General features: G+C 45.7%; 1 long non-coding RNA gene across 1 annotated transcript in view; it reads right to left on the reverse strand.

Moving 5' to 3' along the window:
• Positions 1-15,139, reverse strand: part of LOC311515530 — a 38,107-nt gene that overhangs the window by 20,437 nt on the left and 2,531 nt on the right. The window contains exons 2-3 of the long non-coding RNA XR_014710171.1: positions 11,544-11,675; positions 9,943-10,039 (exon numbers count right to left, since the gene is read on the reverse strand). This is a non-coding gene — a long non-coding RNA (uncharacterized lncRNA). The remainder of the gene's footprint in view (positions 1-9,942; positions 10,040-11,543; positions 11,676-15,139) is intronic.

The following is a 15,139-nucleotide window of genomic DNA, read 5'->3' on the forward strand; positions in this document are numbered from 1 at the left end:
GTTGCTTATGTTGATCAAGTATTTTTAGTGGACTGCACAAAGGGAGAGCTGCAGCTATAACACTGGGGTCTGCAGCTTCCCATGCCTTGTTGGGGAGAGATCAAAAGCTACTTTCATTTTTCCTTTATCCTCATCCGTAGTGAAGTGGCAGCAACTTTGCACAGGGAAGCACTGAGAGTGAGGAATAGAGGGGAGGAGATCAGTAGCTGGATGCTGCTGACGTCTGGGCTGCACCTGATGACAGCATAGCTAGTAATAAAATGTGGCAGCTGAGAGCAAAACAAACTGGTGGAGAGCGGGAGGGGGGGGGGGGTAGAAGGGTAGAGGGAGAAACGGCTGTCGCACTACTGCTGCCTGCCTTCCTGCCCCAGAGACAGTGACCCCTGGCAAACTCACTAGCAACAGCTGAATTTAACAGTGTAAGAGGAAATCAGCCAACAGCTTTAATCTGAATTTATTTCTGACTTTGCTTTTCTTCTTCCTCATCACAGCAGTGACCATCTCTTAGTAGAGCACAGTGCATCATCTCATCCTAAAATGCTTTTCTGGCACAACCAGCCTGAACACTATCATCATCACCAGTATCCCACCAGTAACAGCAACTCTCTGTGGTAAGGAAACAATGGACAGGGGTTCTTCATTTTTAAAAAATGAGGGTTTTTTTTCCAAAAAAGTACATGTATAGAAGAAAGTGAAATATATACTAAAAGAACCCTCCAAATCCAGTAATTCATATAAGAAATCAGGTGGCTTTATTCCATTTACCAGAAAAGATTTAATAGCAGTCTTTGTAGTGGAGTCTTTCATTACTAGAACTTCATTGTTTTTGCAAACCATACCACAATACATATGCTAGTAACAGGAATATCGATATTTTGCCACTAAATATATTTATAAATATTTATATGTGTGTGTGTATATATATATAACTAATCGTAAAATTTAATTTACAACAATTGAAACATACAATATGGGCTAATTCCATATCCAGTTTATATGAAGTGTGTGGGTTTTTATGTATATGGAATAACCCTATAAATTCATAAAAACATTGAGATTTCATGTGTACTGTGGAAGTGCATATTATTTATTGAAATTCAATTGATCTGCAGCAAAAGTATGTGTGGGAGGGTATAATGTAAAGTTCAACACATGCCAATGGAAATTGTACATAGTGAAATTCTGATGCATATAGCCAGTTTCATCAGAATCCTTCCACAGGCTATGAATTTGCTTTACCTGTTCAGAAATTAAATATTTTCTGGTATTCAAGCTGTTTAAAACTAAAAATTAATATTTCTAATAAAAGGAGTAAAAGCTTTTAGAAGAACTCAGATAAGTACAGTGTCTCAGGATAGTCTTGCCTATTGTATTTGAATCACAATTTATAACTTGGTTTACTTTTATTCGGAATAAACTTTAATTTACAGTGGTGTTGAATATAGTGTTCCTTTACTAAAGGTTTATATTATATACATATCTTAAAATATGTTTCTGAAAATTCTCAGACCATGTAAAATGCTATTTTATATCACAACAATTTTACCCTTATCCTTTTTGGACTATTGAATAAGATGTTTCTATTAGAAATGTGTTTATAAATTTACATGATTAGAAATGTAAAAAAGAAACCCATATTTGGATCCTGATAACAAAAAAGTGGAATTCAGATGGTCTGTTACAGAATCACCAGAATCATTCAGTGGGATTTTATATAATCAAAATTCATTTCAATACAAAAATTTCAGGGGATCTGAAATTCAGGTAATAGGAATTTGGCTAATAAGAGTTTTCCTGTACTATATTAATAAACATACAATGTAATGGGTGAGGTCCTGTACAGAAGGGCTACTCACATGTGTTAAAGAAAGCACATGCATAGATCTTTTCAGAAACAGGGCCTAAGCTGCAGCGTTAAGTACTCAAAATAGTCAGGAAATGAAAAAGTCAAGGCAGCCTGCTCAAATTTAGGTTACAGTCCTGCAAGTTGCTCTGCACTGGCAGGCCCCTGCTGAATTGTTGGGCCCCAGTCCTGGAACTGGAAGTCAACAGGGTTCCCTGAGGAAGCAGCGGTGCAGCTACACAGACTCGATTGAAAGTTCAGGCTGCTCCCATGTGAGAATGCATTATGAAAGTCTGTAACTACATGATCCACATTATTTCTCAATTATATTTCATAAAATCTTTTCTTTGACCTTAGGGATACATATGTAGCAATCTGTTATATTACTAAACTCTGTGCGGGTGGGTGGTGATGGTGTTGTATACTTATGCTATCTACTTTATCAGTATATCTTAAATTATTACTACTTTTTATATAAATAGTCCTCTCTCTTATGTTAATAATCAGTGGTCTGATCCTGAAACCAGTGGCAATAGGATCAGGCCTTTAGGCAACAACCAGATACTCTCTACATTTTCTTTTCATGCAGGAGCAGAGCACAGCTTTCCTTAGGGCAACTGATGAGCTGAAGTAGTTAATTATACAGCTATCAGACCTTGACTAGATGGCAGCGGTATGTAGGGTTTGTGTAGCTACCTGTCACACTGCAAGGAAAAGCTGCATCCGTGCTCACTGTGCTACATAGCTACACGTGGCAGTGAAAGGCTCCGGCAGTGGGGAGGCAGCAGGATACTACACTGCTAAAAATAGCAGTTAGACGTGGGAGGCCCTGCTTGGCTGTGTAGAGAGCCATGTAGTGTGTATACTCTAGAGTTCAGGCATGTAGGACACTCTACTTCACTTGCCTAAGCCATGCCTCACTATCAAAGCTGCTATTTATACCCAGGCTAGCTGAGCGTGCAGGTCTGTACTCTACATGCTGCTGTAAGTGTAGACGTACCTTTAGATGTAAACTCAGATGGCCTATGTATACTAGCAATTTTTCACTATTACTCTTGATTGTTACCCTTAATCTGTATATTACTGACCTCAGTTTGGTGGGGAGCAGGGTATGAATCCTGCACCTTCACAATAAAAAGCATGAGCCTCTGGCACTTAAGCTAAAGGACTAAGTCCTGTAGTGGAAAGCTCATAAACCTCTTATATAGGCAAACCATTAGAGTGGGACAAAGACCCGTGTTCTCCTAGTATGTGTTTTATGTAATAAGTGATGTAGGTAGTGTTCGCTGTGTGCTGTTCCTAAATATTTTTTACTGATTCACTGGCATACACATTACATCTAAAGTTGTAGGGGAAAAAAGTATGTTTGAGAAATAGTATGTGATCATGTAATTAAAGACTGAATTGTAATGGCTATGCATAAGGAGGCAGAGTTCAGCTTGAGTGTGCAATTTCCCAACTCCATGCTTAATTGTGCAACCTCAATGCTCTCTTAATCATAGAAGCATAGGACTGGAAGGGACCTCAGCAGATCATCTAGTCCAGTCCCCTGCACTCAAGGCAGGACTAAGTAATAACTAAACCATTCCTGTTTGTCTAACCTGTTCTTAAAACCCTCTAATGACAGAGAGTCCACAACCTCCCTAGGCAATTTATTCTAGTGCTTAACCACACTGATGGGAAGTTTTTCCTAATGTCCAACCTAAACTTCCTTTACTGCAATTTAAGCCCATTGCTTCTTGTCCTATTCTCAGAGGTTAACAAGAAAATGTTTTCACCCTCCTCCTTGTAACAACCTTTTATGTACTTGAAAACTGTTACCATGTCACCCCCTCAATCTTCTCTTCTCCAGACTAAACAAACCCAGTTTTTTTCAATCTTTCCTCATAGGTCATGTTTTCTAGACCTTTACTCATTTTTGTTGCTCTCCTCTGGATTTTCTCCAGTTTGTCCACATCTCTCCTTAAATGTGGTGCCCAGAATTGGACACACTACTCCAGTTGAGGCCTAATCAGCATGGAGTAGAGCGGAAGAATTACTTCTCGTGCCTTGCTTATAACACTCTTGCTAATACATCCCAGAATGATGTTCGCATTTTTTGCAGTGGTGTTACACTGTTGACTCATATTTAACTTCTGATCCACTATAACCCCCAGATCCCTTTCTGCAGTACTCCTTCCCAGGCAGTCATTTCCCATTTTGTATGTGTGCAATGGATTAAGTGGAGTACTTTCCATTTGTCCATACTCAATGTCATTCTGTTCACTTCAGACCATTTCTCCAGTTTGTCCAGATCATTTTGAATTTTGTTCCTATCCTCCAAAGTACTTGCAACCCCTCCCAGCTTGGTATCGTCCGCAAACTTTATAAGTGTACTCTCTATACTATTACCTAAATCATTTATGAAGATGTTGAACAGAACTGGGCCCAGGACCAATCCCTGTGTTTTTCCATGTGGAATTTATTATTTTTTTTTTTAAGAAATGAGATGTGGGGCAAATATAAACATATAAAGGAATTTCGTTCTTACACATTTTTTTTCATAATGTGAATAAATTCTGGTCTGGTACTGCTAAACTGTCATCACCAGAACACCCTGATTCCTGGGCCACAGGAGGTCTGGAAGAGAGAGCTCCTCTCCTGTGAATTGTAGGTGCTGCAGAGTTCTAAAGATGTATCCAAGAGTGGAGTTCCCTCCTGCGCACCTTATAAAGTACATAGAACCCTCCCTCGACCCCTTTGTTCCTGTTCTTAGCCTCACTGAGTACTTTGAGTTTAGACTCCAATCGTGCAATATGATTTAGTTCAGACCCCTCCTGTGTCACAAATTTAGTGGGACTCTGTCTCGGTATAAGAGTTAGATTGTAGGACTGAGATCTTATGAGGAAATGCACACAAAATGTGCTACATGTGCACAGTATATGATTTCCTAAATTTTGTAATTTAGTTAAATCAAATCCAGTTTTCATTGGAACACTCAGTCACTTCTAAATTATGACTATTTACATACTAAGCTTAAACTTTCTACTCCATCCCCCCATTCTAGCTGCAGAGCCAGTCCCCCGTTAACCAGTGTGCACTCAGTGCACTTGCACAAGATCCCCCTCTCAGTCCGTTTGTGTCTGAGCCTGCGGAGCCACATGTCCACTTGCACACAAGAGGTCAAGTTCACCAGGTTGCGCGTGCGCCTTCTTGAGATGTGGCTCAGGATGGTTTACTCCTCTGCCCTGCATTACCTGGACAGATTGATTCACCTTCCTCAACCAGTCCTAAATTCCTTGTGCTGGTGGGAGTCCCCATGCAATGTGTGCCAAGGAGTCCCCTTCACTCTGCCCTCTCTGACTAAGTCAGTGGTTACTGATATTTCCCTTCTGGGTTAGCGGGCGCATCTGGACTCATGGAGGGTGCAGGGCTTGTGGCTGGAAGAGGAAGCCTCACTTCATATCAATATGCTGGAACTTCGGGCCATCCACAATGCATGTTGTGCCTTCCAGGACCGCATCAGACACTCATTGGTTCACATACTCACTGACAATACTACCATGATGTACTATGTGAACAAGCAAGAGGCGGTGCATTCCAGGTTACTCTGCCTGAAGGTGATCAACCTGTTGAAATTTTGCATCAAAGAAGACATCATCCCAATAGCAATCCATTTTCCAGGGGTTCAAAATAGTCTCATGGACCATCTCAGCAGGGTTTTCTCCCTGTGCCACGAGTAAAGGACAGTATTCTCCAGGTCATCTTTGCAACATGGGGCAGCCTCACAATCAATCTGTTTGTGACGAGGGAAAACAGGAAACGTCGACTATTCTGCTCTCAAGAGGGCCTCAGCTGGGGCTCCCTCTCAGATACCTTTCACTGCAGCTGGTTGTCTGAATCTTTTGTATGCCTTTCCACTTTCTCCAGTCATTCCTGAGGTCGTCCTAAAGCTCAAAGCAGATTGGGTCAAGCTCATCCTCATTGCTCCAGCATGGCGAAGACAGTGCTGGTTCTCAGATCTCCTTCCTCTGTCAATTCAGCCTCCCATATTGCTTCCTCTCCATCCCTATCTGCTCACTCAGAACCACAGCTGCACCTTCCATCCTGCAATCAGCTCCCTGCACCTCACAGTATGGCTGCTGCATGGCTAAATGAAGAGGAAGAACAGTGCTCGGGGGCTGTCCAAAAAGTCCTACTCAACAGTAGGAAGTCCTTCACTAGCACGGTCCAGTTAGCAAAATGGAAGAGGTTTTTGGTGTGGTCATTGGCCCATGGGACCCAACCAACAGACGGTTCCATCCAGGACATCTTGGAGTACCTGTAACATCTTCAGAAATCAGGCCTTGTGCTCAAGGTGCATTTGGCAGCAATATCAGTGTTCCATCCGCTGATACAAGGGAAGTCAGTTTTTTCCAATGCCATGGTGATCAGATTTCTGAAAGGGCTTCTCCACTTACATCCTCCGGTCCAAAAACATGGTTCTGTTTTGGGACCTATACAAAGTTCTTGCAGCTCTGATGGGCCCTCTGTTAGAGCCCCTTGCATCCTACCCACTGCCCCTCCTGTCTCAGAAAATCATGTTCCCGACAGCCATCATATCAGCAAGAAGAGTATGAGAGTTGCAGGCCCTAATGGCTGATCCACCTTACACTCAGTTCTCCAAGGATAAGCAATGCTGTGATCACACCCACAGCTTGTGTTAGTGTCTTATGCGGACCGCATAAAGGGACCAAGAGGTCTCTGCACAGACCATCTCTAGAGGGATAACATCCTGTATCAAAGCTGTGTATGAGATAGCTTTGGCTACGCCTCCTTGGTGGATACGGGCTCTCTCCACGAGGGCAGAAGCAACATCAACAGTGACATCCTCGGTGACATTTCCATATTGGACATATGCAGGGCAGCCATGTGGTTGTCCATACATACATTTACAGACCATTATGCTATTACCGCATCTTCCAGAGCGGACACAGACCTTGGAAGGGTGGTCCTGTGATCCCTATTGCAGTAGACTCCAAGCCCTGCCTCCAGACTGGGGAATCCTCATGAGTCACTTGACTACACAGCTAAGTGGACTACACATCTGCATCGACTCAAAGAAGAAACCATTACTTACTGTAACTGTAGCTCTTTGAGATGTGATGCAAATGTGTATTCCATGACACATCCTCTGTCCTCTCCGCATCAGAGTCTCCTCTCAGGGGCTTTTGTTGCAGAGGAACTGAGTGGGGTCGGGATGGTGCTGCCTCATATATAGTCAGGGGAAGGGAGACGGCCATGAGGCGCAAGTGCCATAAGTGCTGACTCTGTGGGTACTCTGGGGCTGGAGCTGGTGAAAATTAGCTGGTGCCCCGCACCCACCGGCAGCCAAGCTCCCCCCTCGCCGCCTCCTCCCGCACTGAATGCACCGTGTCCCTGCTCCTCCCCCTCCTTTCCACCCACGCCACCAAACAGCTCTGTGGCGGCACTTAGGATTTTCTGGAAGGGAGGGGGAAGAGCAGGGATGCGGCACGCTCAGGGGAGGAGTCGGGGCAGGGGATGGGAACTTTGGGGAAGGGGTGGAATGGGGTTAGGGCGAGTCAAGCACCCACCGGGCAGAGGGGAAGTCGGCGCCTACGGCAAGTGCCACCCCTCTGTAGGTATTGCTCAGCAAAAGTCTCTGGCTCTGGCACACTGGGCGCACGCACACCTAAGTGGAGTATGTGTCTGCATCACATCTTGAAGAAGCACAGTTACAGTGAGTAACAATTTCTTTGTCTGAATGCTGTTTATTTTTGCAGTAAGAAAACAATAATAGTATTGCCAATCCCAGGCATTCATAAATCATGCATCAGGCCCCCAAAAATCATGAGATGGGTTTACAAATTCTAGATTTTTTTTAATGGGTTATTTTTATTTGCCTTTTGAACCATTAGAGTTCATGTTTTCAAACTTTTCTCCACAACAAGGGCTAGAAACTTATTTTTTCTTTGTGAGAATCTCAGCTTTCTTTAAAATCATATAATTTGAGTAGCTAAGGATTTAAGAAACACACCAGGTATCATAAGCATTACAGTAACATTACAAGAATTGGCCACATTGAAATACAATATGTGAGAGAACAGAAGTAAAGTCTCCAGGAGAAAGACCACAGTGTGTCTTGTTTGAAAGTCTGGTCTGAGCTCTAAAAAACAAAACGGCTGCTGCTCACTATTCTCAGAGCGGGGATGATATACACATAGGCGCCAACTTCCTCTCTTTCCCGTGGGTGCTCAATGCCTCCTCTTCCCCAGGCACTGCCTCCACTCCACCCTTTCCATGAGGCCCCGCCTCTTCCTGCCCCTGCCCCGCCCCCATTCCAACCCTGTCCCCAAATCCCTGCCCCGGCCCTGCCTCCTCCCCAAGTGTGCCACTCCTTCCCCACCCTCCCAGAGCTTGCTAATGCTGCCAAACAGCTGTTTGGCAGTGGCCGGGCAGGAAACTCTGGGAGCGGGAGGTAGGCGGAGGAGCGGGGATGCGGCACGCTCAGGGGAGGAGGAGGTGGGGGTGGGGTTGAAGGTGAGGGGAGCTTGGCTGCCAGGGGGTGCAGAGCACCCACTAATTTTTCCCTTTTGGTACTCCAGCCCTGGAGCACCCACGGAGTCTGTGTCTATGGATATACATTTAAATTAGCAATACACAGAAAACAAAAGGCATCACAGTTTCATAGCTACATACATCACATAGGTAACCAACCATTAGGGATGCACGAGGAGTCACTAGGGTCCCTAAGCTGTGTCAGCCACATGCCTTTAACGGTTGGGAAAAAATTAATGTTGGTATCAGAAGGTTTCATAGATGACATCTGGAACTGAGCAGTTGGTGAGTGAGAAATCTAAAGTATAGTGATAGCAGCAGGACCTCCCTGAGAAGGAGAGTCAGGAAAGTGTAAATGCAGTGAAAGTGAAAAATAAAGACTGAGTGAGCAAAAGAAGAAACTAAGAGAATAATAGAGGGAAAAGCAAGATGAGAAATTCTCCTGACAGGATATAGTGAATGAGCTCCTGGTGTGTGTGCTTGCTCTTGTTGCCCTGAATTAAGAGTTTGAGTTATATAATGAATTAATGAGGTGAATCTGCTAATGTCAGACAAGATTCTGCAACTGCCCCTGACCTCCTGACCAAGGGATGATGGATCACCAGCGAGGAAGAGCTCCATGGTAGTTGGGAGAGGGCGGTCACAGAGGCAGACAGTCTGGAGCCCTGCAGAGAGCCCCTGAAAGCAACTGGGGAAGGGCATATTTGGACCCACTAGGTGTTCAGGCCAATGAAGCCTTAGCTGCTTAAGCACCCCTACAAGACTTCCTCAGCTGTGGTACACTTGGCTTTCAAGACAAGAGCCGGTGTGTATCCGGGCTCTTGAGACCCTGCAAGAGGCCGACGCTTACAGCTGTTTGACCCATCTTTTGTGTAAATTTTTAAATGAAAACTACTTTGTTTACTGTAGTGAGTAAATGCTTACAAGTGCCTTCTGTAAGGCTGTAATTCTGCTGAGAGGGGTCAAGAGGTTGAGGGGATAAAACTATTAGTACTGAGGTACTGATACATTATGGTTTGGGATAAAGAGTTGCAGCCCTAACTACCAAAATCGAGTACTCCTCCTCATATATGTTGAGTTACAACTTGGTGTAGTGCTCTTGGTGATATCTGGACTTAGGGACTGAAATTGATGTGGGGATAGGAGAGGAACAAGTTTCTGCAACCTGAAGAGAGAAACCCACAGTACATCTGAATGCATGTCCCTCTCCCATTCCCACCCTCCTTCCCCATCCCTCTTCAGGGACTCTTCTCACAAGAACTGACTTCACCAGGAAACGGATCATCTGTTATGCCTACTGGCCATAGAACCAGTCCCTGCACAACTCAGGGGCAAAGGGTTTTACTCCTGTTATTTCCTGATTCCCAAGGCAAAGGAAGGTTGGAGGCCCATTCTAGATTTAAAAGCATTAAACAAATATGTGAAGGTGCAGAAGTTCAAGATGGTCATGCAGCAGCCATTATTCCAGCTCTAGAGCAAGATTGGTTTTTGGCCCTCAACCTACAAGATGGCTACTTCCACATTTTGATATGACCATAGCACAGGAGATTCCTGTGGTTTACCTTTGGGCAGGACCATTGTCAGTACAGAGTGCTCCCATTCAACCTCTCGTCTGCATCCAGAGCATTCTCCAAGGTTCTCTCTGTTGTAGCTGCACACCTGAAAACATTGGTCATTGTGATTTTCCCGTGCTTAGATGACTGCCTCCTCAGGCCTCCCTCATCTCAGGATGCCATATGAGCCACTCAGGTGACCACGCACACATTTGTGCAGCTGGGTCTACAGCTCAACTTACAGAAATCAACACTGACCCCAGTACAGTGACTGGAGTTTATCAGAACTGACCTCGACGTTGTACAAGTGAGAGCATTCCTCCCACTACACAGACTCACCACCCTTACGAGTCCCATCCAGGTTGGCCCTCAAACATCAGCCAGGAACTGCCTGCAGCTGCTAGGTCATATGGAAGCATGCAACTTCATCACCCCAAATGCCCGGATGTTCATGAGGTGTGTTCAGATGTGGCTCACTTCTCTCTATTCCCCAAATAGGGACAGACTAACCAGACTGCTATCACTGCACTCCACAGTAAGGCACTCCCTGGACTGCTGGAAAGACCCATCCAATGTTAGAGCAGGCGTTCCATTCGTGCAGCCATCACCGACGCGGACTCTGAGGGATGCCTCTCTAAAAGGATGGGAAGCTGACCTACACGACTGCAAGGTTCAAGGCAAGTGGACTCCCACAAAATCAACCCTCCACATCAATCTTTTGGAGCTAAGGGCCATCAGAAACGTCTTTGCACACTTTCTGCCTTTCATCAAGAACACCCACACAAAGTTCATGACAAATAATATGCTCTTTATGTTTTATATAAATTGCCATGAGGGTGCCTGACAATATTCTCTCTAATTTTTTACATCCATGCGTGGAATGAATTTTGTTATGTACACAGATATGGAGGTAATGTGTGGCGGTGTTGGGGCTGAGGGGTTTGGGGAGCAGGAGGGGGCTCAGGGCTGGGGCAGAGGGTTGGGATGTGGGAGGATGAGGGCTCTGGCTGGGGGTGTAGTCTCGGCTGGGGCACGGGTTTGGGGTGCGGGAGGGGGCTGGGGCAGGGGTTTGGGGTGCAGCAGGTGAGGGCTCCGGCTGGGGATGAAGGCTCTGGGGTGGGGCCAGGGATGAGGGGTTCAGGGTGTGGGATGGGGCTCAGGACTGGGGCAGAGGGTTAGGGTGCAGGGGCGTGGGGGGTGAGGGCTCTGGCTGGGGAGTCCAGGGATGAGAGGTTTGGGGTGCAGGCTGCCCCAGGGCTGTGGCAGGGAGAGAGGACTCCCCCCAGCCCTCTCTTGCTGCAGCAGCCTGGGGCCGGGGGAGCGGCGCCTCTCCCCACCTGTGCGGCCCTTGATTGCCGGCTGCACAGCTTAGAGGGAACTTAGGTAGCTGATGTCCTTCCCTCTGCGAAGAAGCATTCAAACTTTGGAATTGGTGCAACCATCGCAATGTGCTCATCTCAGCTGTCTGTCTACTAGGAATACAGAAGATGACAGTCAACAGTCTCAGTTGGAACTTTTCTCATGACTACAAATAGGAACTGGACTCAGAGGTGCTTCAAGACATATTTGCCATTTGGGGAACCCCAACTACAGATCTCTTTGCTATTTACCGGAACAAGAAATGTCCTCATTACTGTTCCAGGGCCAGCCTGGGGAAACATTCACTGGGTGACGCTCTCATCTTCCTATGGAACAGGGACCTCTTGTGTGTCTTTCTTCCATTTCCTCTTCTATCCAAGATCCTGTTGAAAATTTGACGAGCCAAAGTGAGAGTTATTCTGATAGCCCCCTTCTGGCCAGACATGTCTGGTTCCTTTAACTGACACAGATAGCAATATGTCCTCTGGTTCCTCTTTGGCACATTCCCGACATGCACTTTCAAAGTGACGGGCTGATCCTTCACCCCTGTCTGCATCCTCCATCTCTAAGCCTGGCTCCTTCTTTGTTCCAAGACTTAGAGAGAGAATGCTCTGATGAGGGGAAAGACGTGTTGCTGTACAGACTAAAGTTGATCACTGATGTACTTATCTACAAAAATGGGAATGATTAAAAGTTTGGTGTCATTCTAAGCATCCAACCTCATCTTCCCTCCCTCTTACTTTACACTACATTTTAGACCTCAAAAGGTCAGAACTCTCACTCAGCACCTTTACAGTACATCTTGTGGCCGTAATGGCTTTCCACCATCAGATAGACAGATACTCTGTTGTTCGCTTACCCGCTGATGCGTAGATTCCTTAAGGGCATTGGAAATCTCTTCCTGCACATGAGACCACCTGCTCCAACCTATGATCTTAACCTAGTTCTCAGAGTTTTGACTAGACCTCCGTTTGAGCCCATGGCAACTTTCTCTCTCTTACACCTGTCCGTTAAGACAGCATTTCTAATTGCCATCACCTCAGATAGGTGCATAGGAAAAATGGGGGCCCTAATGGCACACCCACCATACATGGTCTTTTTTAAAGAAAAAGTAACCGAGGCTGCATCCCAAGTTTCTCCCTAAAGTTGCCTCCACTTTCTATATGAATCAACAGAAGCATCTTCCTGTTTTTTTTCCCTAAAGCCACATCGTGACAACAGGGAGGCAATTCTGCATATGCTAGATGTTAGAAGAGCACTAGCATTCTACGTGGACAGGACTAAGAACTTCAGGAAGTCCCCATAACTCTTCCTTTTGTTCACAGAAAGATCCAAAAGCTCTGCAATATCAGCTCAAAAACTATCCAAATGGGTCTCTGTGACGTTCCTCTCTGCTGTTATCTGGACCGGTGATCTGCTAGGTCACGCCAATCCTCAACTCTGGAAGCCAGCCTTACCTTACTCTGCTTTGAGAACCCCCACTGCTGGGCTGTTCACACACAGCCTCTGGCATGTAAACTGCTCCCAGCTACTTGCAACCGAAAGACACTAGCCGATATCTCCGGTCCCAGACACAACCTTAGGAACCTCCGTCTTGCAGTGTCCAGTTATGCCTGCTGGACTCTGCAAGTTTATATTAGATCGTAAATTTAACAAAGAAATTGATACGTAGCAGGCTTGTTACACAGTTTTCTCAAAACTTGGGTCACAGGCTGAGTGCCTGGGTGCACAGATGCTGACTCAGCCATCCTCACAGTGTCCTGGGCATCCTGCCCCAAGTGACTAGTGAGGAGACATTCCTGTACCCCCATTATTCCTTCCCCAGTTTCCTCCTCTGGGCCACCTCCTAAGACACATTTCTCTGTGCTCCCTTGGAAGGGTTCTGTCTCTTGTTCATCTGCAAAACTCTGCCAGCTAAGAACTGGGACAGTTTCCTTAATCACTGACAACACCTCTCCTGCCCCTGCGCCTAAGGGCACGTTGGCTTCTGCTAGAAAGAAGCTGGTCTCAGCCCCTCCCATACTTGGAAGCACACTGCTTCCCTGTGGTACAGAGTCGCAGGAATCCTCACCCACCTCAGTTATTTCTGAGATCCCCTGCCCCTTCTCTGGGTTCTCCTCTGGGACACATTTCTCTATGCTCCCTAGAGCTGGGTTTATCTCCAGTTCAGCTGTGACCTGCGGGCAGCCAATAACCTGGACACTTCCCTCCCTGGCAGACATTACACCCCCGTCCCTTCCTGAGGTGGTGTTGCCTCAAGCTTATATTAGTTTGTCAATTTAACAAAGAAATTAATATATACCAGGCTTGTTATGGACACTGCAAGTCTCTGACACTCCTCAAACCAAACGCACTGCTTCAGGTAGAATAAACAAATTTATTAAGTAAAAAGATAGATCTTAAGTGATTATAAGTTAAAGCCCAACGAGTCAGATTTGGTCAGATCAGCATTCTAAGCTGATCTCAACACTTTCAGTGCCCTTTAGAAACTTAAAAGATGCTTCTCACAACCTGTCTGAAGGGCTGGCTGGTTTGATCAGTGCTTCAATCGCTTTGGTTGTGATGTCTGTAGATGGAGGTGGGAGAGAGAGGAAGAGCATGGCAAATGTCTCTCCCTTTTATCATGTCCTTTCTTCCCTCTTGGCTTTGCCCCCCCTTCAGAGTCAGGTGAGCATTACCTCATCGCAGCCCCAAACTGACCAAAGGGAGGGGGGTGACTCACTTGAGAGCCCAACAGATCCTTTGTTTCTCTGAGGCTGGACTGGGTTTGTCCCATACATGCCCTGATGAGGTGTGAACTTCCCCTCTGCTCTTGGAGAGTTTTTGCTTGGGCTTGCTTTAAGCCATGAGGACACATTTTCAGCCTCATAATTATATACATGAAATTACAACCTATAACATTACTATAACAACTATTACTATGACAACAATGCTCAGTGCATTATGAGCCTTCCGAAGACACCCGACATGACAAACTTTGCATTGAATACTACACAATCATATTATAAGGATGAACACGGGGGTGTTCGGTGTTCCCCCGAGGTACAGAGCATGTCAGTCTCAGTTTGCATTAATCAGTGTTATGAAGGGCACAAACCTGTTGCCTCCATCTGGAATCTGTACACATTGCACAAGGTTAATTTCTACTTCTGTTGCATTCCTTAAACCTGTCCCTATCTTGGAAATCTGCAGAGCAGCGACGTGGGCCTCTGCCCACACTTTCGCAGAACATTATGCGATCACTGGAGATTCGGCCTCTGATGTCATCTTTGGCTCCCTAGTACTCTCTCTAGTAACAGACTCCACTCCCAAGCCCCAGCCCTCCATGGGTAATACTGCTGTGAAATCACCTACAGTAAAGCACCCATAGGGATACTACTTGAAGAAGAGGAATTTACCTTGTGTAGTAATAATGGTTCTTAGAGATGTCCCCCTATGGGTGCTCCACAACCTGTCCTACTCCCCTCTACTTCAGAGTTCTCCATAAGGGGTTTTGCAGTAGAGAAGGAACTGAGGGGGGGTTGCCTGTGCACTGCTAGATAGCCTCAAGGCAGATCATGAGAGAGGAGAACACGAGTGGGCTGAAGGGACACTGCTACCTAAAATCTACTGTGGCGCTTCCTAAGGAGGACACATCTCAAAGAACCATTGTTACTGCATGAGGTAAGTAACTTTCTCTTGTGTCATACTACAGAGTCGGCAATGAATTATCCGCTGGTGATCATGCCTGAATGTGGCAAGATGCCTCTAGCAGAGGAACTGGAACCATAGAGATATAACTTGAACAAAATAGTGGCAGAGCATGTAGACCAACTCGAGTTACAGACTTTACTTTTCAAGCATGCGG

Source organism: Lepidochelys olivacea (genome assembly GCF_965140295.1).
Source record: "Lepidochelys olivacea isolate rLepOli2 genome assembly, chromosome: 2".
NCBI classification, from domain to species: domain Eukaryota; kingdom Metazoa; phylum Chordata; order Testudines; family Cheloniidae; genus Lepidochelys; species Lepidochelys olivacea.